The sequence below is a fragment of the Magnolia sinica genome, chromosome 10, assembly GCF_029962835.1.
Source record: "Magnolia sinica isolate HGM2019 chromosome 10, MsV1, whole genome shotgun sequence".
Taxonomy (NCBI): Eukaryota; Viridiplantae; Streptophyta; class Magnoliopsida; order Magnoliales; family Magnoliaceae; genus Magnolia; species Magnolia sinica.
In genome coordinates, this window is record NC_080582.1 from 68,081,371 (window position 1) to 68,106,216 (window position 24,846).

At 40.7% G+C, this 24,846-nt stretch overlaps 1 non-coding gene across 1 annotated transcript; it reads left to right on the plus strand.

The window, feature by feature from the left end:
* The first annotated feature begins 18,821 nt into the window (after positions 1–18,821).
* On the plus strand, positions 18,822–18,928 carry LOC131217804 (small nucleolar RNA R71). Its single transcript, XR_009157394.1, has one exon. It is a non-coding gene; the product is annotated as a small nucleolar RNA R71 (small nucleolar RNA).
* The last annotated feature ends 5,918 nt before the right edge of the window (positions 18,929–24,846 follow it).

Here is a 24,846-nt window from a genome sequence, read left to right on the forward strand (position 1 = left end):
ATGTGGAGAATATGTTTTTGTATCTCCACATAAGCTTTCATTTCAGAATTTGCTCCAATCATCATATAATAATTAATGCTTCAATGCGGAAGCCTTATATACGCCATTTCTTGTTCTTTGCTAGTTTCTTTTCTAAAACTTTAAACCCTCTTTTCCCATCATTTGTGGCTATGGCTCCAAAGATGATGAATCTCTCTAATATTCCATCATCTCCAACCTCTTCTTTTGGTGCTCTACTGGAACCACTTCTTCCCTATGCTTCTACAGAGATAATTCTTTCCTCTGATAAGGATTCTTCCCTATATTTTGGTCCAACCTTCAATTCATTTTCCTCTCTAGACTTCACCTCATTGCCAACTTGTTTCAGGCAGTATGAGAGAATGATTTCTAATTTTCCATGAATTCTTTGATTGAAAATACTAGGATAGTTCCTTAGTTATGGCCTGAGGTTCTCATGGGCTAGCCTGAATTGTATATCTGAGTCAAAAGAAAGTTTCTAGTTCACTGGACAAAAATCGGCATCGCTGAATTCCTTCATCTATCAGTTTACAAAATCACACCACATCTGGCTTGAATTCTTGCAGCAGCCTATTTCTGGAGCATCTCAACCAACTCCTTCCATTTTCGATGTAGTCTGATGGGTCCTACAGTAATGGATATTTGTGCTCTCACATCCCTCCTTCCATCGGTCCATTAGTTCTACCCTGGATGTGTGTCTGGCGAACCTACATTTGATGTTAATGACATTCGCATGTCTTATGTAATATATGTGGCAAGAGAACGCAAAACCAAAGGAGAGGTTAGTCATCATAAGCACTGTGTTTTCTTGTTAATGTGGATTTTTCGGTCACTTTTCATCAAAGCTGACAAAATAACCGAAGAGTACACGGGTCCAGTCAATCTGCTTGTTTCTAAGACCAAACTTATATTTGCTCCATTTCTACTTAGCCATCTTTAACACAGTATGCATACCTTGATTCTGTTGGTCCACAGTTATTCGGCAGCCCTTTCTGGTTGATCCAACTATGTCTCTACAAATACTTCCACGAATTTAGTGGCAAAGTTATAGGGTCTACTGAAAGATTGACGTCTTACGGATATCGCCGAATAAAGGCTTCCATAAAAATTACTTTTTTCCATGTCTCCACTACTTTTCTTCTCTTCACCTAGATCGATTTGATTATCTATTTTGCCCGTACATGAATAGAGAGCTTGGTCTGAACTGGTTCATTGATACATAGTTCGATACAACTAGCATGGAATTGGTTGATGCTCGAAATGCAATTTGAGCTAACTATTTGTTAGCTTCAAATATGCCAATAGGCAGCCCTGAAAAGAATAGAGGGAAATATTAAAAGAATGGTGTCAATTTTACTTGCTTAATCTTCTTGCTCGTTAATTTGGTTTTAGCCAGGCCATTCAATTTTTGTGTTATATGCTTTTCTTGAACCAACCAATACATATACATCGGCATTTTAAGGATATTTTAAAGAAAATCACTAGTCTCACCTCTTATATCAACACTTCCAATTCAAATTCCCTAGTGTCTCTTCCTCGACGTCCATCATCTACTAACTCTTTCAAATCGTGGTAGGCCAACTGCTATAGTGAATGATGGGAGAGGCTCATCCAAAATGTTTTTGATAACCTATCACCTTCTTTTCTCTCGAGGAATCCAACGACTGAAGCTTTTACCTCCACCGTTTGACAGAAACGATTGAAATTTAAAGGAGTGGGACGGTCTATATGTGGATCACCATCAACTCGACAACAAGAACAACCAACAAAGAAAAGCATAAACAACTACTCTGGCCTTAACAATCCCAGGTAACCTTGACCATATCTTGGCCATACAATGTTTTGAGCATTTTTATGTTATAAAATTCGATCCCAAAAATCTCATGCCGAACACTAGCCACACATGTAATGAGTTTTATGGCTTGATAAAGATCTCCACCAAAAGCAATGCGATCGAAAATGGAATAAAGTCAGATTGACTATGAATTTTTATGAAGCCAAAAGACAAAAGGCTTCATTTTATCATCCATATAACAAAAAGCCTACACCATTCCCTAGGGTTGACCATGCACTATCGAATCTGCATTAAAACTTAGCCCCTGGGGAAAACTTGAATCTAGAGTGACATTTGTCAGCCCCGTTAATGATGAACATGCATTAGCTCTGGTTTCTCTTCAAAGTGAACACTTCTACAAGCTTATGTGCCCTCAATGCATCATTGATGTTCAACATATCTTGATCATGATCATCTATTTCCTTTCTTTACAACCACTGCAGTGATAATAGCTCCCCTGAGTATAACTCTTAGGAACACCTAATTTTTTAACGATCTCAAGGAAATTATCTCATTCTAAGCTCACCTAGAAGTTACCCAGAGACATATTGAGATAGTAGAGGAACAAGCTGCCGACGAGATAAGGAGATCAGAGTCTATCGACCAAACAGCACCCATCTACAATCCAATTATAGAAGAAGTTGAGCTATCATCTGACTCCACTCCATTAGTTCATTGACCACAATCATGACCATCATCAACCACATTTGTAGTTGATGCTTTTCAGGTTCCCCGCTCTTCATCTCCACATAATGAAGACATTCAGCTAGAATCTTCAATTAATAAAGAAAATCCCATCACTACACTCAAATAATTAGATCATACGATAACTAATATAACTAATATTGAAGATTCCCTAGACAGAAATGAGGATTCAATAATTATTGTTGAGCCTACGAGCTCTTCAAATGTGCCGGTGATCTCCACCGATCATCTTGCTGACATTAATAGAGTCAACGAACCTCTCACTAAACCACCTATTGTTACTACTATTTTGGCACAAATTGACGAATCATCTAAACCGGACCAAACCAACATGAGATCTTTGGTTGATCTGGATGTAGCATTCAACATCTTTTCCCATCTTCTCTCAATAGCTCTTTCACCTACTGCTTCTACTCCTCTCCCAATTGTTGACAAACTACAGTCAGAGATTGATTTCCTGAAAAGGGAGATCAAACGTTTAATGGTTTTTGACCTGTCTACACTAACGGTCGATAACCGATTGGACATACTCACCACTCACATCAACCAGCTAGAGTCTTTATTTGAACCACCTTATGAAAATTTAGAGTTATTGATCAAGCAAGTCTCTTCTACTTCTAACCAAATTACAGCTTCGGTACAGGAGATCAAGAAATTGCAAGATGCCAAGAAAACAGCAATTGGATGACTAGATGTCACGATCAAAATTTACAAAGCCTTCCAAGGCTTTAAGTTTTAAAACAATTTGACACCTTTCGTACTTCTCTTTTGTTCTTTGGCGGCCGAGCTTTTATGATAGCTTGGGCTTTATTCCGATCCATTTCAATACCTCTTCGATGCACCAGAAATCCAAGAAAATTTTCGGCTGACACACCAAATGGACATTTCATTGGGTTCATTTTTAGCTTGTGAAATCTCATGCGTTCAAATGCTCGCCGCAAATGATCCAAATGATTAATAAAATAACATGATTTTACCACTATATCATCTATATACAATTCTAATATATGATCGATCATATCATGAAAAATAACATTCATAGCTCTCTAGTAAGTTGCCCCAACATTTTTTAAACCAAATGACATCATCTTCTAGTAAAATGTGCCAATAGATCCTAGTCATGTAAAAGATATTTTTTATATTATTTTCTATAATATAAATTTGGTTATAACCAGAATGATCATCCAGAAATGATATTATCTTATGTCCTACAACTCGATCAATTAATTAATCAGCAACAAACATAGGGTAGTCGTCTTTCGGTGTGACATGATTCAAATTTATCAAATCAATGCACACCTAAAAATTTTCATTCTTTTTCACCATTGGAATTATATTAGAGATCCATTCTTTGTACTTGATCGGTTGAATAAAGTTAACCCGCAACAATCTCTCCACTTCATCCTTGATTTTAAGGGTGACTTCCACAATTATCTTCTGTGGGGTTGCTTAACTAGATAGAATCCTTCTTTAATCGGCAGTCGATATTTAACCAACTTTCGGCTCAAACCAAACATTTCTTGATAATCTCATGTAAATCAATCTTTATAGTTTTGGAGAAGTTTGACTATTGTCATATGTTCATCTGAATAAAAATAATCACTACTGTATGTCGGTTAATGACAATGGTCATTCCCTAAGTTAACATCAACTAATGGATCTTACACGTCTGCTTACAAATCAATGAGCTTTGCAGGAGCAACTTCCAATTTTTGAAATGTTATACCATTTTCGGCAATTTCATTATATTCTAGCAAACGTTCGACTATGTTAACCAAACAGTTGTTACCCAATTCTTCTCTATGTTAATATCAACTAATTCTGGCGAACCAGGCCGCACCCTCGACCTCTTATTATTTTCTTGTTAAGGCCACATTCATGAGGAATCTTCAATGACATATGACTGCGTTGGCCGATGTACATCTATTATTCCCGACGCAGGTATCTCCTTCTTAGCAAATGACCTTATGTCTCTTACCTTAATCATGGGATTCTTTGATAATGATGTCCCGTTCGGATTGCCAAATCAATCGCGTCCAAGGAAAGTCACAGGTCTGACATCTTCTTCATACAAATATGCATCCGTTATGTTAGATCCAGCCTGAAAAGGTTTAATGTTGGCTGGAACTATTTCAACTTCCCTTTTATTCTAAAAGATTAAGAATTGATAAAGAAATGAAGGGATACAAAATTTTGTATGAATACAATCATGACCGAAGAGTGCATTTTAATTAAAAGATAAAGGCACAATGAAAAAAGCCGTCAATGCTCTCCTGCTTCTGACCATTAAATCGATTGGTAAAATTCATTCTATATTTATTACACGACTGGTGAAGTCTATAACAATTACTTCGGTAGGAATTATATCGGAATAAGTTTTTCCTAATTTTCTTAACACAATTATTAGCAAGATATTATCGGCAGCCTCATTATCTACCCATATACAAGGAATAGGGTATCCATTCATATGAGCTCAAATAACCAATGATTTGAGATGCCGTGACATTGCTAATGAAGGTTGATCAAAAGTTACTTTCTCAGCATCTATACCAAGTTCAATGGTGATGGAATACGGCTCTTCGTATCATCCTTTGTTGTTGTTAGTTGCTTCTTCTTTAATTAGTATTGCTTTTGCTTCATCAACATCTCCTTCCATACTATTCGACTGGTCTAGCTTAGCTAAAAAGTTGAGAGGGAGCATAAACACCATATTGCAAGTCACCCTTATTAGAGGTAAAGTTCCGAAGGTAATGTTCATTGGTTTCTACCCAACATCTTCTTTATTGTTCTTCGGATTTGTTGCTTGCTAAAAATCGACTTTTGCTTTTAGAAACTTTGCGTTCTCCCATAACTCTTCGAACAACAGTTCTTCCTCTGGAAAATCATATTGAATCGAATTTTCTTTAGACAAATCACTTGGTTATCTACCAACAAGCTTTTGTTCATTCTGGACTGTTTGTCGGCTTTCATGCAGATTGATTTTTTCTACCTTATGCCTCTTATTTGAATTATTTGCCCATGTCAATTACAACTAATATTTAGTCGACCATGCGCTAATGACCATTTTTGTCGAATATGTGTAAGGTTTATTTTTCAAAGTTTCTATGGGTCGCTCATTGCCGTTGCTAATGACTTTTCTGCGTCCTCGTTATTTCCATTGGGTATTATGGAAATTTAGGATGAATGACTCTAGTCTAATGATTAACAGTATTTACTATTGTTTTAACCATTCGTAGCCCTTTGCCATCATACTCGCTTTGAAAATTGTGTTGTTTTGCACTCGGATTAACATTCAAAGGATGAACAACTTGAGTCCTTTAAACATTCTTATATTTACCATACGTATTACCTTGTCTTCTCGATAGATAAAATTCTTTTGCTGATCATTGTTGCTGAATATCTTCATGGCATCTTTCACATAAATTATTATCTTTGATCACTAATTTGTTACTAGAAGAACACTACCCCCTAGTGTTCCCTCTGTGATTGTTTCTTTTGTCAGCATCATTCAACAGATGAATATATCGTTCTTTTGCCGGTGTCACCCTCAAACTCAGAAACTGGGCTCACAAAATTTTCGATCACCGAATCCGGTGTCGACAACCTCCGTAGTATCCCATTCTTGGCTCCCAGCGTCCATATGCTATATTCTGATCCTAGGATCCTATAAGGAGGATTTTTCAATGTACATTTAACTCGCAATAAGCATAACCACAAGTTTACCCAAATCACAAAGGCAAGATCATCATTATATATCCACTAATATAAACAGTTGAATACAGTGCTGAAAGGGAAATACATATATCGAAAATCAAAGCTTCAGAAGACCGCTACACGCTCTAAGCTCAACACTGTTGCAACTTAACGTCACCTGCACGCATCTATTGTGCATAAGCTTATAAAAAGCTTGGAGGGTAGTGTAAGTGTGTGCGATGCACATGCCAAGCATGTAAATATTAGAGTAGGTGAAAATACTAGCAATCCATAAATCATACAATATCAGAGTAATGCGAAAATATGCTGGTAAGTCCATAAATACCATCAGCCTTATCCAGGCTATGCGATGTAAAAACATAATAAACCAATATTATATATTGAGAATACAATACAATACACAAATCCTGATGAGTCCACAAATGTCATCAACCTCATCTAGGCCATATAAATGCAGAAACATAGTAACCCAAAATGCCATATGCCGTGGATGCAGTATGCGGTGCGAATGAAATGACCAAGCTGGAGTGTGAAGTCGGGATGATAGTACGTAATATCGCAGGCTACGAGGTCCATCACAAGGGACTTCTATCCAAACCAGTCTCATACCTAAATTTGGATAGATAGGCTCAATGTGGTAAACTCCTGATCTCAGATTGGTCGCATGCCCTAACCAAAATTCTGACTACTGCGAAGGTACACATAACAATTAGTTGTGCACCATCAGCTCGAGTGGATTATGAATGAATGAATGATAAATGGGTAAAATGCTACGTATGCAACTCCTACTCAATAAGTCCACATATCAGTACTATACATCTTTGGGATCATCACTAGGGTTAGCTTGCCGCCCCTATCCGAGCGCACAACTGGGCAAATGGAAGAGACCTCACTATCTGCCTGCTAATATCGGGCCCGACTCATCGATAGCGGACCCATTCCTCAGTTGGTCAAACTCAACTTACACATTACCCTCTCACTCAGGCGGGTAAGGTCACACCCCCTCCCAACCGACTACGACACAGTAAGAGACGGGACCTACTGGTATACGGCCCTCGTGTACTCATATATATCCACTTGGTCTCGACGTTGGGGTGTTTCCTGGCCATAGAGGTTTAGGAATTTTCACCCAGGGACATCTATGACACCTATATGCTAGAACTAAATATTTTTGGTGTCCCATCTGATCATCCACGATATGCTTGTGGAGGTTACGACCCTTATATCGTTAGGGCATACAATAGTCATATTACAAAATGCGTGATGCATGAGTCATACAATTCAGTTATACATCAATCCTGTGCATACCATGTGCTCATGTGGGACGACTTCGCCATTAGGGAGTCCCATAAACAACCTGCCCTATGGCATATGCAATGGTTAACCACATCTCATAACAAACATGCAGATGATACGTATGGGCATGTATCATGATGCTATGCTGTCACATACTCATAATTAGTATTAACAACTGACACCAATAATCTGTATCGATAATCGACCTCGATAATTAGCCTATACAATCGGAATTGGCCTCAACAATCGAAATCGGCCTCGACAATCAGAATCGACCTCGATAATCGGCCTCGACAATCGAAATCGGTAATCGGCCTAACAAAGGGCCTAAGGAAAGGTCACAATGTGTATATTTAACCATCATCACTCATCAATGTGGACATTTAACTATCATTGCTCCCAAGGAGTGGCCCACATAGAGCCAAACGTATCATGGGCCCATGGCCCACACAAGGGCCTAATATACATCACCATGGGTCTCACTCATGAGCTGCATATACATCAAAATGAGCCTCGGCACATGGGCCATATAAACATCACATCGGGTCGGGCCTAACATCTGGGCCTTAAATACACTACCATGAGCCTCATCACTTGGGCCACGTGCACATCTCATCGGAACTCAAACATGGGCCTCATATACGATAGGTGGGCCTCACATACGTCAATGGGCCTCACACATACATAGTGGGCCTCAAATACATCTTAATGAGGTGGGCCCTGCTCATTCCAAATGGGCCCATCAAATGGACAACTTGGATAAAACACGTACATCACGTGGGGGCCACGTGAATGGACGATGTGAATACAAAATACATACATCTAAGTGGGCCCTCAACCATCAAGAAATCAGGTGGATGGCGTGGCTGAAAACACATACATCATGGGTGGGGTTCCACGTCCAACTGAACTGGGTGGCGTGGATGAATCACGAATAGCATGATGGGCCCATGCATCACCATCTAGAAGACGGACGACTTGGATAGCAGATACATTATGGTTGGGCTCCACGCAACATCGTCCAAATGGACGGTGTGCATATACAGCACATACGTCAAAGGTAGGCTCCACCGTCAAATGTACGGTGTGAATATACACATCAGCAAGGTGGGCCCCAACCCACACATGCAATACATGTGAGTGGGCCCCATGGTCTGCCTAATGGATGGACGGGCGGAGGATCACATACATCACGTTGGAGGCCCACATGGCACCGTCCGGATATGGACGGTGTAGATAAAGAACAATATATCAAGATGGGCCCCACACACTGCCATGGTGGGGTCCACGTCCAATGGGTGGACGGTAAAGATATAACATATACCTCATGTCCAGACCCACCGTCCAGAGGTCTAGATAGTGTGGATTTGTAGTACATCATGGTAGGGTACCATCAGATGGATAATTAGATAAAACATGTCTCAAGGTGGGTTCCCACATGGGGCCCACCAGATTTGCATCTTATATGTATATTGTACATTTATATTTATTTATTTATTTATTTTATTATTATTATTATTATTATTATTCAATTCAGCCCAGCGTCCAAGGTGCCCACCGTCCCAACAGTGGATGGTGTGGATCTCCTCAAGTGGGACCACATGTGTGGGGGTCCACACCCCACTAGATGGACGGTGGATGTAAAACACATACATTACGCGGTGCCATACACAGACGGTGTGCTCTGCCTGAGACTTGAATTTGTTTCATTTTCGGCTTGGATGGACGGTGTAGATTCACACGCACATCACGGTGGGCCGCGGACGGTCTAGAAAAATACATGAATTAGGTGGGTCCACACGTGTGGGCCCACCAACAGCTTGTTTCAAAGCTAATATTTGAGTTTCCCTTCATCCACACCAGTCGGCAGCAAGGTGGGCCGCTGCTACTGGACAGTGGGCGGCCCATAGCTGGACATCCAGCCAATCTGGGTTGTCCAGAAATTCTGGACATCGACGTCCCACGCATGGATCATCAGGTGGGCCATACATATATCATCAACACCATTAGAGAGAGAGAGAGAGAATGACGTGATGAGGGACCCCACCACTATGGGCCCCTCTAGGATCTACAACACATCCATCAAAACGGGTCCCAATAACAAGTTGGCCTTTGTAACGCCTTGAAAATCGGGGGTCGAGCAGGTACCCAACTCCCGAGTTCTAACGCATCACTTATGCAACATAGATAATGATGATTTGATGTTGTCTATATTAGTGCATAAAATATGAATGAGATTAAGCTAAATCAGCAAATCATACTCCAGGGACAGTTGAATTTACGCAAGCGGAAGACTGTGATCAGTGTATAAAATATATAAATCATTGTAGGTCCCCAAAGTATGAACACATTGCCAGGTCAAATAGTTACAAGTATTGTTTTAAAATATAAAATGTCCAAAAAGTGATGGTCCACTACAAGTATAAGCCCTGAAGCCCCGTCGATCAGAACGGTCTATAGAAACCCGCCTGAATACTGCATATATGAGAATGCCTCCTCATCATCCTCAATGTCCGGCTCCGCCTCGCAAGCTGCGCCATCATCTGAAATTACAACAAGGTCAGGTTGGTGTTTAAAGCACCGTCTCGTAACGTGGGAGTGAGTGATCAACTCAATGGAACAATAAAGTAAAGGTTAACATGTTATCAATTCAGTCATGCAGTAATGATAACGCAATATAACAATCAGGTCCTAAGTACTCTTGTTAATGCAAGAATGATATGAAATAATGATGCATGCCCTCGCCTGCGCTCCCTCAGCGACTTCATCTCATGATCGCGGCATGAAACAATTCCTCAGTGCTTGACCTGCTACACCAAAGGCACACATAATGCGGTGCATGCACGTGATTAGTCAGGTTACTTAGGTTTATTCATACAGCAGAATTGAGAAGTTAAGGTACCTCCCTTATATCATTTCTCCAACAGTGATCCATTCTAAGGTCGTCAGTCCTAGTAAATTGTTCACACCCCAAGTGCAGGGTTGTGATGTAGTAATAAACTCGGTAAGACCGAGGTCGAATCCACAGGGACTGATACCTGTACGTTATCTGAAACCAAGTAGAACTAGAACTAGACTAAGATGTGATCTAAACCAAATAGAATTTAAGAAATAATTGTGGAATAATTATCTAAAACTTTAAGGAATTCAGAGGAAGGAAACTAGGGATTGAGAGGATCCACTTGTAGGGATCAGGGAGATCTTATGCCTGCATTAAGATTCATGGAAATTAAAATGAACCTACTTGATTTAATCTTCATATGATGAAAGGAATATGAATCAGAATGGATTCTATCATCAAACCATGCCCAGGAGACAGAGCAAACAACAGAATTAAACCAATTACCAACCAATCAGATGATTGTGAAGGTTAGGAAGGATACCGCCATCCAGCCATGCCCAGGAGACGATGGCGAACAACAGGGCTTCCTGACGTCAGAATCAAAATACAGAAAAGGAAATACTCAAAGCTATTGCAAACCCATTGTAATGTCAGTCACAACAGGCCATTAAAGACTACAAATATTCTCATAATAAAATTAAATCAAAATTTAATTTAGTCTAAATAAAAGGCATAATAACAGTCTCCCATCACGCTACAGGCTTCACCTCTTAGCCCTAGCTGAGAGGTTCAGCCAGACATGAATGGCTTGAACTCAAAGCAAATAAAAAGAAAAAGAAAACAAAAAATAAAAGAAAATAAGAAAAAAAACTTCTTATCTTTTCTCTCTCATCTTTTCTCTCTCTCTCTCGTTTTCAGCCCTGACGTCCAGCACTCCTCCACACGCTCCAGCACTCCTCCACATGCTCCAGCAGCTCTCTCTCCAAAACCTCTTCGTTACAGCAGAAAACCCACCTGCTGCTTCCGTTTTTCCTCCCCTTCCTCCTTCAAAAACTCCTCCTTTTATCTTGCTTCTCACGTCCCTGCCCAAAGAAAACTCCTCCCGGAACTGCTGTGGAGTCCTAAAAGGATTAGGCTGCGGAAAGCTCCTAGAAAGTTTCTTACGCAGCCAGCGATGCAGCAGCGTGCGCAGCAACGCAAAAGGAGTTGCGTTTGGCCTTAGTTTGGGAGGCTCGCCGTCCAGTAAACTCAAAACTGACTTCTTGGCTGGTCTTATGGGTACCCGTTTTAGCCTGTGAACAGTCCGGATCATGGATTCGGACGACCTCTTGATCACAGAACGGTCCCTCAGCGCCGGATTTCACGGACGTGCGAAACAGAGCCAGCGCTTCTTGCGCTGGCTGTCGGTGGGACCCACTTATTGAGTTCGAATGATAAATCCACTCCGTTATTTGGATTCCTGACGAAAAACTGGTCAGGAAGGGTGGGTTTTCTTCAAATTATGCACGACCCATTGGACCAGATCCATTCACCGTCTATCTTTCTTTTGGACGATCAAAAATGTATCTCCGGGATCTTTTGAGAATTTTCCACCTAGGCATGCATGATATGGCCCTTGTGATTCACATGGATGGTCCAGATCTGTCTTTTGAACAATGCCTGGGCCCCACAACTCAAAATCGGAAGGCTAGCGTCCGTCCGTTACACGGACGCTGGAGTCTCGGTCAGAGACGGAACGAAAATTGTTTTCGTTGCTGTGCACGGCTAGTGCACTTATGCACTATGCACACCCGTCTCCTATGGTGTCCACATATGATGTTTACGTGAAATCTGCACCGCCCGTCTTCTTCCCCTTTTAATTTAAGCCGTTGAGTCCAAAGATGAGGTGTATCCAGCGATCAGGTGGGCCCCAAATCAGTAAATTGTGGGCTGATCTGTCCGTTGGGCCAATTCCACAGCGATCCAATGGATGAAATTTTACATGTACGGTTAATTTATGGCCCTCAGGCGATGTATGAATTTTTGAGCTGAACGGATGGTGGAAACCCTGTGATCTTGCATTCTGGATGTCTTTCGGGCCACTTGAGCTTTAGTTTCTCGATTTTCTTGAAATCCCTGGCATGCACATCTGTCGATCTTGGTCTCCTGAGGTCCGTCTCTTGCCTTGGTGATTTCAGACCGCTAAATCCATGTTTTTAGTACCTTTTTTCCTAGTCCAGGCTCGTAAACACGCCCTGCAACACAAACACGTTTTAAATCGGGCCGTTAAATAGTATCATGTTTGAAAACCCAGGTAATAAAAGGGTCTGATATGCAATATTTGACCCTCAACACAACCCCCAACCAGCATCTTGCTAGTCCCGAGCATGGTATGCAAAAAATAAATTGAGAATTACAAGACAATTTCTACAAACTCAAGAGATTTATGAAAACAATTCAGATACTCGAATTCTAAGATTCATGAATGTTGGCATTACTTTCTCCTGAAATCAAGCTCATGCTAAACTTTATAATCAAGCTCAAATATTAATCCATTAATTAGAATGATTCTAAATATTGAATTCCATGAGTGTATCGTGTAATCTCGGCTTATCATTAAGGTTCACTTCTTAATTTCAGGATATCATTGGTAACCACAAGATAATTCATGATAACCAACACCTAAACCAAAGCTTGATTCATTCTTCCAGCTTTTGATGATTTTCACACTATGTCAACTTGTTTAAAAGTACAGCCAAGGAGGAGAATCGAATCTACACCTATAGGGAGCAAACCTATGGTAAAGACCGGACGCCAAAAAGTTTATGAATGTCAACCTTGGGGAATCAAACCTTCACCTGTAGGGAGCAAACCTATGGTGAAAACCATTCGCCCAATCTTTTCAATTTCTCAGGTTGGTTCCTTTCAAGCTTAGTGATCACCAAATTAATCCTTCAATATCGAATGAAACCTTAATGCGTAAGCGAGATGTGACATGTAAAATTAGGATTCAATCAGTGTTTAAAACTTCTAATTATGGATTAATAGTTCTAACTTAACTGTGAAATCTAACAAATAGTTGAATCCAAGAGTCATCAATTCCAACATCACTTATCTTGTAATTGTAAATTCAAGATGGCCATCAAAAGCGCTTCAAATTCATACGAAATTCTAGAAAAATTTAAAAATTTTTATAATTTCTGCTCAAGACTAAAAAAATATAGATTAGGAGACCTAATCTCCCACCCCCAACCTAAAATCTATATTGTTCTCAATGTAAAAGAAATAAGCATGCGATGCACATGGGACAAAATAAGTAAATGAGAAGTGATGGAAAGATAATACCTGGATGAAAGAATTATGAGGCTTTCCAAAGATATCTATGTAAGAGCGGGTCAGCACAAGAGAGAAACCAACAGAAGTAAAATAAAATAACAAAAATAAAATCCTACCTATACCACTTTCGTAGGTGCTCTCGATTGCATTTAGCGTATGCAACAAGCCTTTAAACCCCTAGGTTGCCCCTAGTGGACGAGTTGTAGTCTCGTGAGGGTTTGCAGTAATGTTACCCACAAACATTGAACTAACTAATGATAAAAATGAAATGTAATGAAGAACTGGGTTGCCTCCCAGGAGCGCTAAGTTTACCGTCTTCAGCCAGACAAATAAAGTAACTACCCTAGTCCTAAGAAAACAGGAAACCTACCTATACCTCCATCAGACTAGGAGATCAATCCTGGTAAACAGGATCAGTCAGAGGCATGGACATGTCCTCTGAATCAAATTTCTCGACAAATGGTTTCAATCGATGTCCATTGACTTTAAACTCCTTACCATTGTCGGGATCTCTTATCTCAACGGCCCCATGCGAAAAAACAGTGACAACAATGTAAGGGCCGGTCCAACGAGATCGAAGCTTACCCGGAAAGAGATGTAATCGAGAATTGTACAAAAGGACCTTCTGACTAGGCGTGAATGATTTTCGCAAAATGTGTTGGTCATAAAATGCTTTCATCTTGTCCTTGTAAATTCTCGAATTATCGTACGCATCATTCCAGATTTCCTCAAGTTCATTCAATTGAAGTTTGCGTAGCGAGCCAGCGTTGTCCAGATTGAAATTAAGATTTTTGATCGCCCAGTACGCTTTATGTTCCAGCTCCACAGGCAAGTGACAAGCTTTCCCATAGACAAGTCTAAAGGGAGACATTCCAATAGGGGTTTTAAAGGCAGTATGGTATGCCCATAAGGCATCGGTCAATTGGATTGACCAATCCTTATGATCAGGGTTAACCGTTTTCTCCAAAATGTGTTTAATTTCCCTATTAGAAATCTCAGCTTGTCCACTTGTCTGTGGGTGGTATGGGGTGCTTACCTTATGAGAGATACTGTATTTCTTCATTAAGCTCTCGAATGGTCTATTACAAAAGTGTGAGCCCCCGTCACTAATGATGGTTCGAGGCGTTCCGAATCGAGAAAGGATGTTTTCTTTTAGGAATTTAATGACCATGCGATGGTCATTAGTTCGACATGGAATCGCTTCAACCCATTTAGTGACATAATCTACAGCGAGCAAAATATATAGATTTCCAAACGATTAGGGGAATGGTCCCATGAAATCAATGCCCCAGCAATCAAATGCTTCAATGATAAGGATGGGATTCAAAGGCATCATATTTTGACGGGACAATGCTCCCAATTTCTGACAACGCTCACAAGCTTTGCAAAACTCATGAGTGTCCCTAAACATAGTGGGCCAGTAAAAGCCACACTGCAGAATCTTGGCCGTGGTCTTTTTAGCAGAAAAGTGACCACCACAGGCCTATGAGTGACAGAAGGAGATGACGCTCTGATGCTCATTTTTTCGTACACATCTCCTTAGAATTTGGTTTGGGCAATATTTAAATAAATAAGGATCATCCTAGAAAAGTTGCGCACCTCGGTGAAAAATTTCTTCTTATCTTGCGAGTCCCACCGTGTCGGTATGGCACCTGTAGCAAGATAATTACCAATATCACGAAACCAAGGTGAATGGGAGACTCTGAACAGTTGTTCATCAGGGAACATGTCATTGATATGAGTCGTCTCAAGGGACTCAGAGGTATTAAGGCGAGAAAGGTGATCGGCCACTACGTTCTCTACTCCCTTTTTATCTTTAATTTTCAAATCAAATTCTTGGAGTAGAAGGATCCATCGTATCAAACGGGGCTTAGAATCATTCTTCGAAAGAAGATACTTAAGTGCCGCATGATCTGTGTAGATAATGATCTTGGATCCGATCAAGTAGGACCTAAATTTGTCTAAGGCGAACACTACAGCTAAGAGTTCCTTTTCCGTAGTCGAGTAGTTCACCTGGGCAGAATTTAAAGTTCTACTTGCGTAATGAATGACGTAGGGCCTCTTATCTTTTCTCTGGCCTAGGACCGCCCCAAGAGCATAATCAAAAGCGTCGCACATAAGCTCAAAAGGAAGGCTCCAGTTGGGTGGCTGCATGATAAGTGCAGTGGTTAACGTGCCCTTAAGCTTGGTGAAAGCTTCCTGGCATTGCTCAGTCCACTCGTACGGAGCATCCTTTTGAAGAAGAGTACATAAAGGACGAGAGAGGAGACTAAAGTCCTTTATGAATCGCCTATAAAATCCTGCGTGTCCTAAGAAGGATCGCACATCTCTGATGTTCTTGGGTGGAGGTAGGTTAGAGATAAGATCGATTTTTGCCTTATCTACCTCGATTCCCTTGGACGAGATGATATGCCCAAGGATAATTCCCTTCTGAACCATGAAATGGCACTTCTCCCAATTAAGTACCAAGTTCTTCTCTTCACATCTTTTCAGCACACATTTAAGACTTTTCAAGCACTTACTGAAAGATGGACCGTAAACAGAGAAATCGTCCATGAAGACCTCTAGATATTGCCCCACCATATCAGAAAAGATACTAAGTATACATCGCTGAAAGGTGGTAGGGGCATTACATAGCCCGAATGGCATCCTTCGATAGGTAAAGGTGCCGTAGGGACATGTAAATGTGGTCTTTTCCTGGTCTTCAGCGGCTATCTCTATCTGGTTGTAGCCCGAATAGCCGTCAAGGAAACTGTAATAGGAATGACCAGCTAACCTTTCAAGGATCTGATCAATGAATGGTAAAGGAAAGTGGTCTTTCCTCGTGACGGTATTCAACTTCCTGTAGTCAATGCACATTCTCCAACTAGCAGTAACTCAAGTTGGCACGAGTTCATTATTAGCATTGGCTACGATGGTGATTCTGGACTTCTTAGGGACCACTTGAGTTTGACTCACCCATTGACTATCAGATATAAGGTGTATAATACCCACATCCAATAGTTTAAGAACCTCGGCCTTAACCACTTCCTTCATGTTTGGATTTAGTCTACATTGTGGTTGTCGAGCGATTTTTACATTATCCTCAAGATATTTGCGGTGAGTACAAATCGAGAGATCGATTCCCTTGAGGTCCACTATCGTCCATCCCAGGGCTCCTTTATGCTCAATGAGAGTAGATATGAGCATACTCTCCTGTTCTTTCTCTAGGTGGGCAGAGATCACCACCGGGTATGTCTCATCTTGACCTAAATAGGCATACTTTAAATCAGAGGGCAAAGGTTTTAGGTCAAGCTTCGGCGGCTTGAGGTTAGACGGTAGAGGAACTACATCGGTTTGTGGCAATTCTTCAAATTGTGGCCTCCATTGGTTAACTTCAAGTACCGGTGCAGTATCAAGCAAGGCGCACGTCTCCCTAATCATGTCATCATCAAAATCATGGGAGTGGGCTAGGCACATCTCTAGAGAGTCAGAGGATAAGGTTAGAGGTGTCGTATCTTCCACTAAAGAGTTAATCATGTTAATGTCGTGAAAATCATCATTCTCCTCTACGTTTCTGCCGTTATTGAAAAAGATGTTTGACTCCAATGTCATATTCCCAAAAAACATAGTCATGACACCATTCCTGCAATTGATAATTGCATTTGAAGTGGCAAGGAATGGGCGGCCAAGAATGACGGGGATCTGAGTGCTTATGTTATTGATGGGTTCGGTGTCCAGGATGATAAAATCTACAGGGTAGTAATATCTATCAACTTGAACCAACACATCCTTGATTATTGCTCTTGGTACACGAACAGAGCGATCAGCAAGTTGTAGTGTGGTTAGGGTGGGTTTTAATTCACCTAAACCTAACTGTTTGTATACTGCGTAGGGAATCAGATTGACGCTCGCTCCTAAGTCAAGAAGTGCATGATCAATTCGATGATCCCCGATTACACATGATATGGTTGGGCTACCGGGATCCTTGAATTTCTGCGGCACGTCTTGCTTTAGGATAACACTCACTTTCTCAGTCAAGAAAATTTTCTCTTGAATAGTTTGCCGTCTTTTGGTCATGCATAAGTCTTTCAGGAATTTGGCATATGAAGGTATCTGTTTAACGACATCAAGTAGAGGAATGTTGACTTTCACTTGTTTCAACACCTCTAGAATATCCTGAGATTTAGAGAGAGGTTTTAGTGAAACCAACCATTGGGGGAACGGAGCAACTGGCTTCTCTAGAAGTTCCGGTTCTACTTTTTGTGGGGCATCACTGGATCCATCATTGTTGTCCTGTTGAGGCTTTTCGGGCCTAACCGGAAGAGTTTTATCAATGATCTTTCTACTCTTAAGAGTGGTGATGGATTTAGCGTGCCCAATCTAATTTGAAGAGCTGGGATCATTAATCTCATATTGCGGTTTAGGATTGGGGAGAGGTTGTGCGGGAAGCATCCCCTTTTCTATAACCGTCATACGAGAATCTATCTTTTGCATAAAATCTGTAATTCCCCGCATAGCCTGAGCCAGCTCTTGTATGAAATTTTGAACTGGTTCCTCTTGAGGTTTCACTTGATTTGGATTTTGATTGAAGAAACCTGGAGGAGTAGCCATTTGTCCGTTCCTCCAACTAAAGTTTGGATGATTTTTTCAGCCAGGATTGTATGTATTGGAGTTAGGTCCAGTAAAAGGTCTTTGATAGTTGTTTACGGCATTGGCTTGTTCATTCAACACTCCTCGAAAGGCAGGTATTGTAGGACAGTTTTCAGTTGTGTGAATGTTGCAATCACAGATGCCGCAAACAATTTCATTGACCTTATCCTTCTTTCCTTCCATGGCCTCAACTTTCCTTATGAGCGAGTCACTTTACACTTGAGATCATCCTCTTCTTTCAAGAGATATAATCCACCTTTTTTCTTTAATTGAGTCGGTCTAGACGTGGTGCTCAACTTTGGGTAATAGTCCCAAGATTGTGTTTTTTCAGCCAAACTGTCGAGGTAGTCCCATACCTCGTCGACATCTTTATTAATGAATTCTCCATTACACATTGTCTCGACCATTTGGCGCATGGAAGATGTCAGTCCATCGTAGAAAAAATTTGTAATGCGCCACGTTTCAAATCCGTGTTGTGGACATGAATTGACTAAATCTTTGAACCTTTCTTAACATTGGAAGAATGTTTCATCTTCCTTTTGGGCAAAGTTCATGATTGCTTTTCTGAGGGTAATTGTTTTATGATGTGGGAAGAATTTTTTTTATGAATTCCCTCTGCATGTCGTTCCATGTGCCAATGGATCTAGGACGCAATGAATGTAACCACGTCTTAGCTTTCTCTTTTAAGGAAAAAGGAAAGAGTTTCAGCCTAATTGTATCCTCAGATACATTAGGAAAACATAATGTAGCTATAATCTCATCGAACTCTTTCAAATGTAAATATGGACTTTCTGATTCAAGTCCATGGAATTTGGGAAGGAGTTGGATAACTCCTGGCTTGATGTCCATTTGTCCTGTGTTTTCAGGAAAAATCATGCATGATGGCATACTCACTCCCGCCGGTTGTAGATAATCTTGTAAAGTACGAGGCGGGGGTGCCTGTTGCACCTCATTCTCATCTTGGGTATCCTCCACCCTGGGTGGGAGTAGAGGAGGTTGGTCTTCAGCCATAACTTCAATTGACTCAGGGGATTTCGAGTGGTGTCTAGTCCTGCGATGGATAGTCAACCCCTCAACCAATCCTCCTTCAGTCAAGAGACGTCGAGTGTTGTCACGGGCCCACTTGGGCATGAAACACTCACAGCCCTCAACTAAATTCAAAGCCTAATCCTAAGAAGGGAAAAGAAAATCTAGAAAGAAAGAGAGGGAGAGTTGGAAAGAAATTACCAAATTGGAGTCCTAAGTTAAAACCTGCAAAATAAAACAAAATAAGTTAGATTTTAAAAAGAGAAGAACGATCCTTTAAAAGAAAAAATAGCAGTGAACTAATTCTAAAAGAAGGAATTCTTAAAAGAAAGTGGAAATTTCTAAAATAAATTAGGAAAGACCTAAACTAGAAAGTAAATTTAAAAGAGAACTGAAAAATAGAAAGTAGGGAAGGAGCTTACCGAATTAGAAATTTCTATCTTAAAGGCCTACAAAATAGGAAGGTTAGTTTCTAACAAAAATTCTAAAAATAAATTAGGAAACAAATTAGATTCTAAAAGAGTTAAAATTAGAAAGTTACCAAAATAAAACTAGAAGGTTAATTTCTAAAAAAAAAGGAATAACTAACCAAGTTTCTAAAAACAAAAGAGGAAAACTTCTAAAAACTATTTCCTACAAATAGGAAAATACTAGAATTAGAAAAATTTAACCCTAACTTTAAAAGTGGAAAAAGTAGAGAAATTAGGAAGGAGTTACCAATTTAGGAACTTATGTCAGGATCCTACAAAATATGGAAAACAGGTTAAGTTCTAAAAATAAAATAAAATAAAAACTTTTATCCTAAAGTTAGTAAAATCTTAATCCTAACCTAATTCTAAAACTAATTAATTTCAGAAAAATAAAACCATCAGTCCCCGGCAACGGCGCCAAAAACTTGTTCACACCCCAAGTGCAGGGTTGTGATGTAGTAATAAACTCGGTAAGATCGAGGTCGAATCCACAGGGACTGATACCTGTACGTTATCTGAAACCAAGTAGAACTAGAACTAGACTAAGATGTGATCTAAACCAAATAGAATTTAAGAAATAATTGTGGAACAATTATCTAAAACTTTAAGGAATTCAGAGGAAGGAAACTAAGGATTCAGAGGATCCACTTGTAGGGATCAGGGAGATCTTATGCCTGCATTAAGATTCATGGAAATCAAATTGAACCTACTTGATTTAATCTTCATGTGATGAAAGGACTATGAATCAGAATGGATTCTATCATCAAACCATGCCCAGGAGACATCAAACAACAGAATTAAACCAATTACCAACCAATTAGATGATTGTGAAGGTTAGGAAGGATACCGCCATCCAGCCATGCCCAGGAGACGATGGCGAACAACAGGGCTTCCTGACGTCACAATCAAAATACGAAAAAGGAAATACTCAAAGCCATTGCAAACCCATTGTAATGTCAGTCACAACAGGCCATTAAAGACTACAAATATTCTCATAATAAAATTAAATCAAAATTCAATTTAGTCTAAATAAAAGGCATAATAACAGTCTCCCATCACGCTACAGGCTTCACCTCTTAGCCCTAGCTAAGAGGTTCAGCCAGACATGAATGGCTTGAACTCAAAGCAAATAAAAAGAAAAAGAAAACGAAAAATAAAAGAAAATAAGAAAAAAACTTCTTATCTTTTCTCTCTCATCTTTTCTCTCTCTCTCTCTCTCTCTCTCTCTCTCTCTCGTTTTCAGCCCTGACGTCCAGCACTCCTCCACACGCTCCAACAGCTCTCTCTCCAAAACCTCTCCGTTATAGCAGAAAACCCACCTGCTGCTTCCGTTTTTCCTCCCTTTCCTCCTTCCAAAACTCCTCCTTTTATCTTGCTTCTCACGTCCCTGCCCAAAGAAAACTCCTCCCGGAACTGCTGTGGAGTCCTGAAAGGATTAGGCTGCGGAAAGCTCCTAGAAAGTTTCTTACGCAGCCAGCGATGCAGTAGCGTGCGCAGCAATGCAAAAGGAGTTGCGTTTGGCCTTAGTTTGGGAGGCTCGCCGTCCAGTAAACTCAAAACTGACTTCTTGGCTAGTCTTATGGGAACTCTTTTCAGCCTGTGAACGGTCCAGATCATGGATTCGGACGACCTCTTGATCACAGAACGGTCCCTCAGCGCCGGATTTCACGGACGTGCGAAACAGAGCCAGCGCTTCTTGCGCTGGCTGTCGGTGGGACCCACTTATTGAGTTCGAATGATAAATCCACTCCGTTATTTGGATTCCTGACGAAAAACCGGTCAGGAAGGGTGGGTTTTCTTCAAATTATGCACGGCCCATTGGACCAGATCCATTCATCGTCTATCTTTCTTTTAGACGATCAAAAATGAATCTCCGGGACCTTTTGAGAATTTTCCACCTAGGCATGCATGATATGGCCCTTGTGATTCACATGGACGGTCCAGATCTGTCTTTTGAACAATGCCTGGGCCCCACAACTCAAAATCGGAAGGCTAGCGTCTGTCCGTTACACGGACGCTGGAGTCTCGGTCAGAGACGGAACGAAAATTGTTTTCGTTGCTGTGCACGGCTAGTGCACTTATGCACACCCGTCTCCTATGGTGTCCATATATGATGTTTACGCGAAATCTGCACCGCCCGTCTTCTTCCCCTTTTAATTTAAGCCGTTGAGTCCAAAGATGAGGTGTATCCAGCGATCAGGTGGGCCCCAGATCAGTAAATTGTGGGCTGATCTGTCCGTTGGGCCAATTCCACAGCGATCCAATGGATGAAATTTTACGTATACGGTTAATTTATGGCCTTCAAACGATGTATGAATTTTCGAGCTGAACGGATGGTGGAAACCCTGTGATCTTGCATTCTGGATGTCTTTCGGGCCACTTGAGCTTTAGTTTCTCGATTTTCTTGAAATCCCAGTCGTGCACATCCGTCGATCTTGGTCTCCTGGGGTCCGTCTCTTGCCTTGGTGATTTCAGACCGCTAAATCCATGTTTTTAGTACCTTTTTCCCAGTCCAGTCTCGTAAACACGCCCTGCAACACAAACACGTTTTAAATCGGGCCGTTAAATAGTATCATGTTTGAAAACCCAGGTAATAATATGGTTTAATATGCAATATTTAACCCTCAACATAAATCTCATACGATGTTACGGTTACAGGTCGCTACAAAGGGCTCATCACCTCGATGCATGCCTGGTTTATACTCTTGTTTACTACGGTGAGGCTCGTCACTTCAGCACAGTCTTAGAGTATGCTCGAGGTCACTACGAATGGCTCGTCACGTAGACATAAGCTGACAGCTCGAATACAGTGTCCCATACCACCGTATTCGGCTCATTAGTTGGGTTGCTCACTGGTCACTACGGGGAGGCTTGTCATCCTAGCGTAGGCCGACAGCTCGACTATGGTGTCCCATACCACCATGCCTAGCTCATGAGTTTTAGCGGATCGAGGTACCATGGTTTAACGGGTTTTCACTGGTGAGTTTGGTACCTTAGATTCAAGCAGTGACGTCCATATATGGTGAACATACATTGGGTCAATCAAGTTACTGGACGAACTCGACTGGTACGAGTGCACATCAAGTTGATCGACATGAAGTGCTTGAGCACTCCATGTGGCCTAACCACTGTCGACAGCCGAAATACGGCTCGGATTCATTTAACACATCCTGTATGGCGAAACAACCTCAGCCACCCAGTCAGAACCTATTACCGATTGCCTGGACTATACCGTAGTCCCAAACACATTACGATGTAAGAAATATGTACATGTGGTAATCATACAACACTTAACAACCGTTGCAACCATGGATAGCATTTGAGAATACAATGAAACACATATAACATGCCATTTTACATATACCTATTTTACTCAAACACACCATATAGATTTACAGCTACTTGAAGGAATTTATGTACATAGTTGAGGTGGTTGAGAATCCTATCTCAACAACCTTATTAACTATAGTTCATCTAGCAACAACTCATTTAGGCATTTTGTCAAACACTTAGACTACACATAACTGACATACATGACGTATGTTGATTTCAACATATAATAGGGCAAAGCCTTTCACCAAGGAGTTGTCTAATACACATCAATCATGTTCTTACATTCCATACACATGGCAAACACAAATCATGAATCCATATTCATTCCAGCATATCAACCAACACATGGATTTCACTATATTCAACATAGTTCATATATATATATATATATATGTAAAGTGCAGGAAACATCATATCTAGGCATATGAGATAGCAATCAAGTCAATTATAAATAATTACTGACATTGAAAGCCTTGAAAACCATAACCTAAACGTTTATAGTCCGCACCTTTCGTCGGTAAACGCGTAACAGATTTGTTTTAGACACTTAGTCTTTGTCAACGACGGAATGGCAACCTATAGCATGAATTAGGTTAACTATTTCACTACTAACACTATATGATACCCTAAAATATATTAGGGTTAGGTTTTCTTACCCAAGTATGCTGTCAGAAACGCCGGAATATCGCTACAGACGCGATAGATAAGTGTGTCGAGTGGTAGGATTAAATTTCAAGAACAAACGCCAGTACACTCTCTCACTTCCTCTCTCTTTCCTTCTCTTTTCTCTCTTCTCTCTCCTAGGGTTTCCCAAATTCGCATGAGATGAGAAAGAGAGGGTTTAAGGCCCTTATATAGGCATAGGTCTGATGGAAATGGCCCCAGGGCCAAAGTATACTTAGGTTATATCCAAAGGGCGTCTGTTTCAGCCCAACGGAGCACTTCTGGTGGCCCTTTTTCTACGTGTGATCGGACTTAAACTCCCTAACATTGGATCTAGGTCAAGCTGAGTTTTCAGTACGATCGGATTTACAGATCGACCGTGGCGGACCAGTTTCAGTTCAACGGTCACCGGTACTCGATCAGGGTCACAAGTGTACTGACATGTGTTGAAATTTTTTTCTGATCTGAGGGTGTAATTGGGTCAGATTCTGACGGTCTGAATCCTTATATTTGGACCTGCAAGTGAACGACTCAGTTCACTTAAGTCCCAGTTCATTTCCTAAAGATATTCGCGTCTCTCACCCACTTTGCTTTGGGCTCAAGTTATGCATTTATAGATACAATTAGGACTTGATTTCTGAGGTGGTCATTAGGTCTAGCAAGGCGGTCTTAACCGTATAGTTTCGGGGTAATCGAACTTTTGACGTGCGGTCCAGGTCCGATACGAAGTTTCATAATGCTCTCGAGAGCAACTGGGTTTAGAGATGGATCCTAGATTTTTGGGTAATGTAGCATTAACGGTTCTACTCGTTTTAGGTCTTGCAGTTCGTATTTAAAGTGGTTCAAGCTAATTCTACTGAGTATTCAGTTTAGTACTTAACTAAATTATGCTCTAATTACGATAGAATATGATCCTAGGGCAGTTCTACGCCCCTTTCTGACACTTTTAATTAGTATATTATTTTAATTATTTTTTTAGTAGTTTACTATCAAGTTTA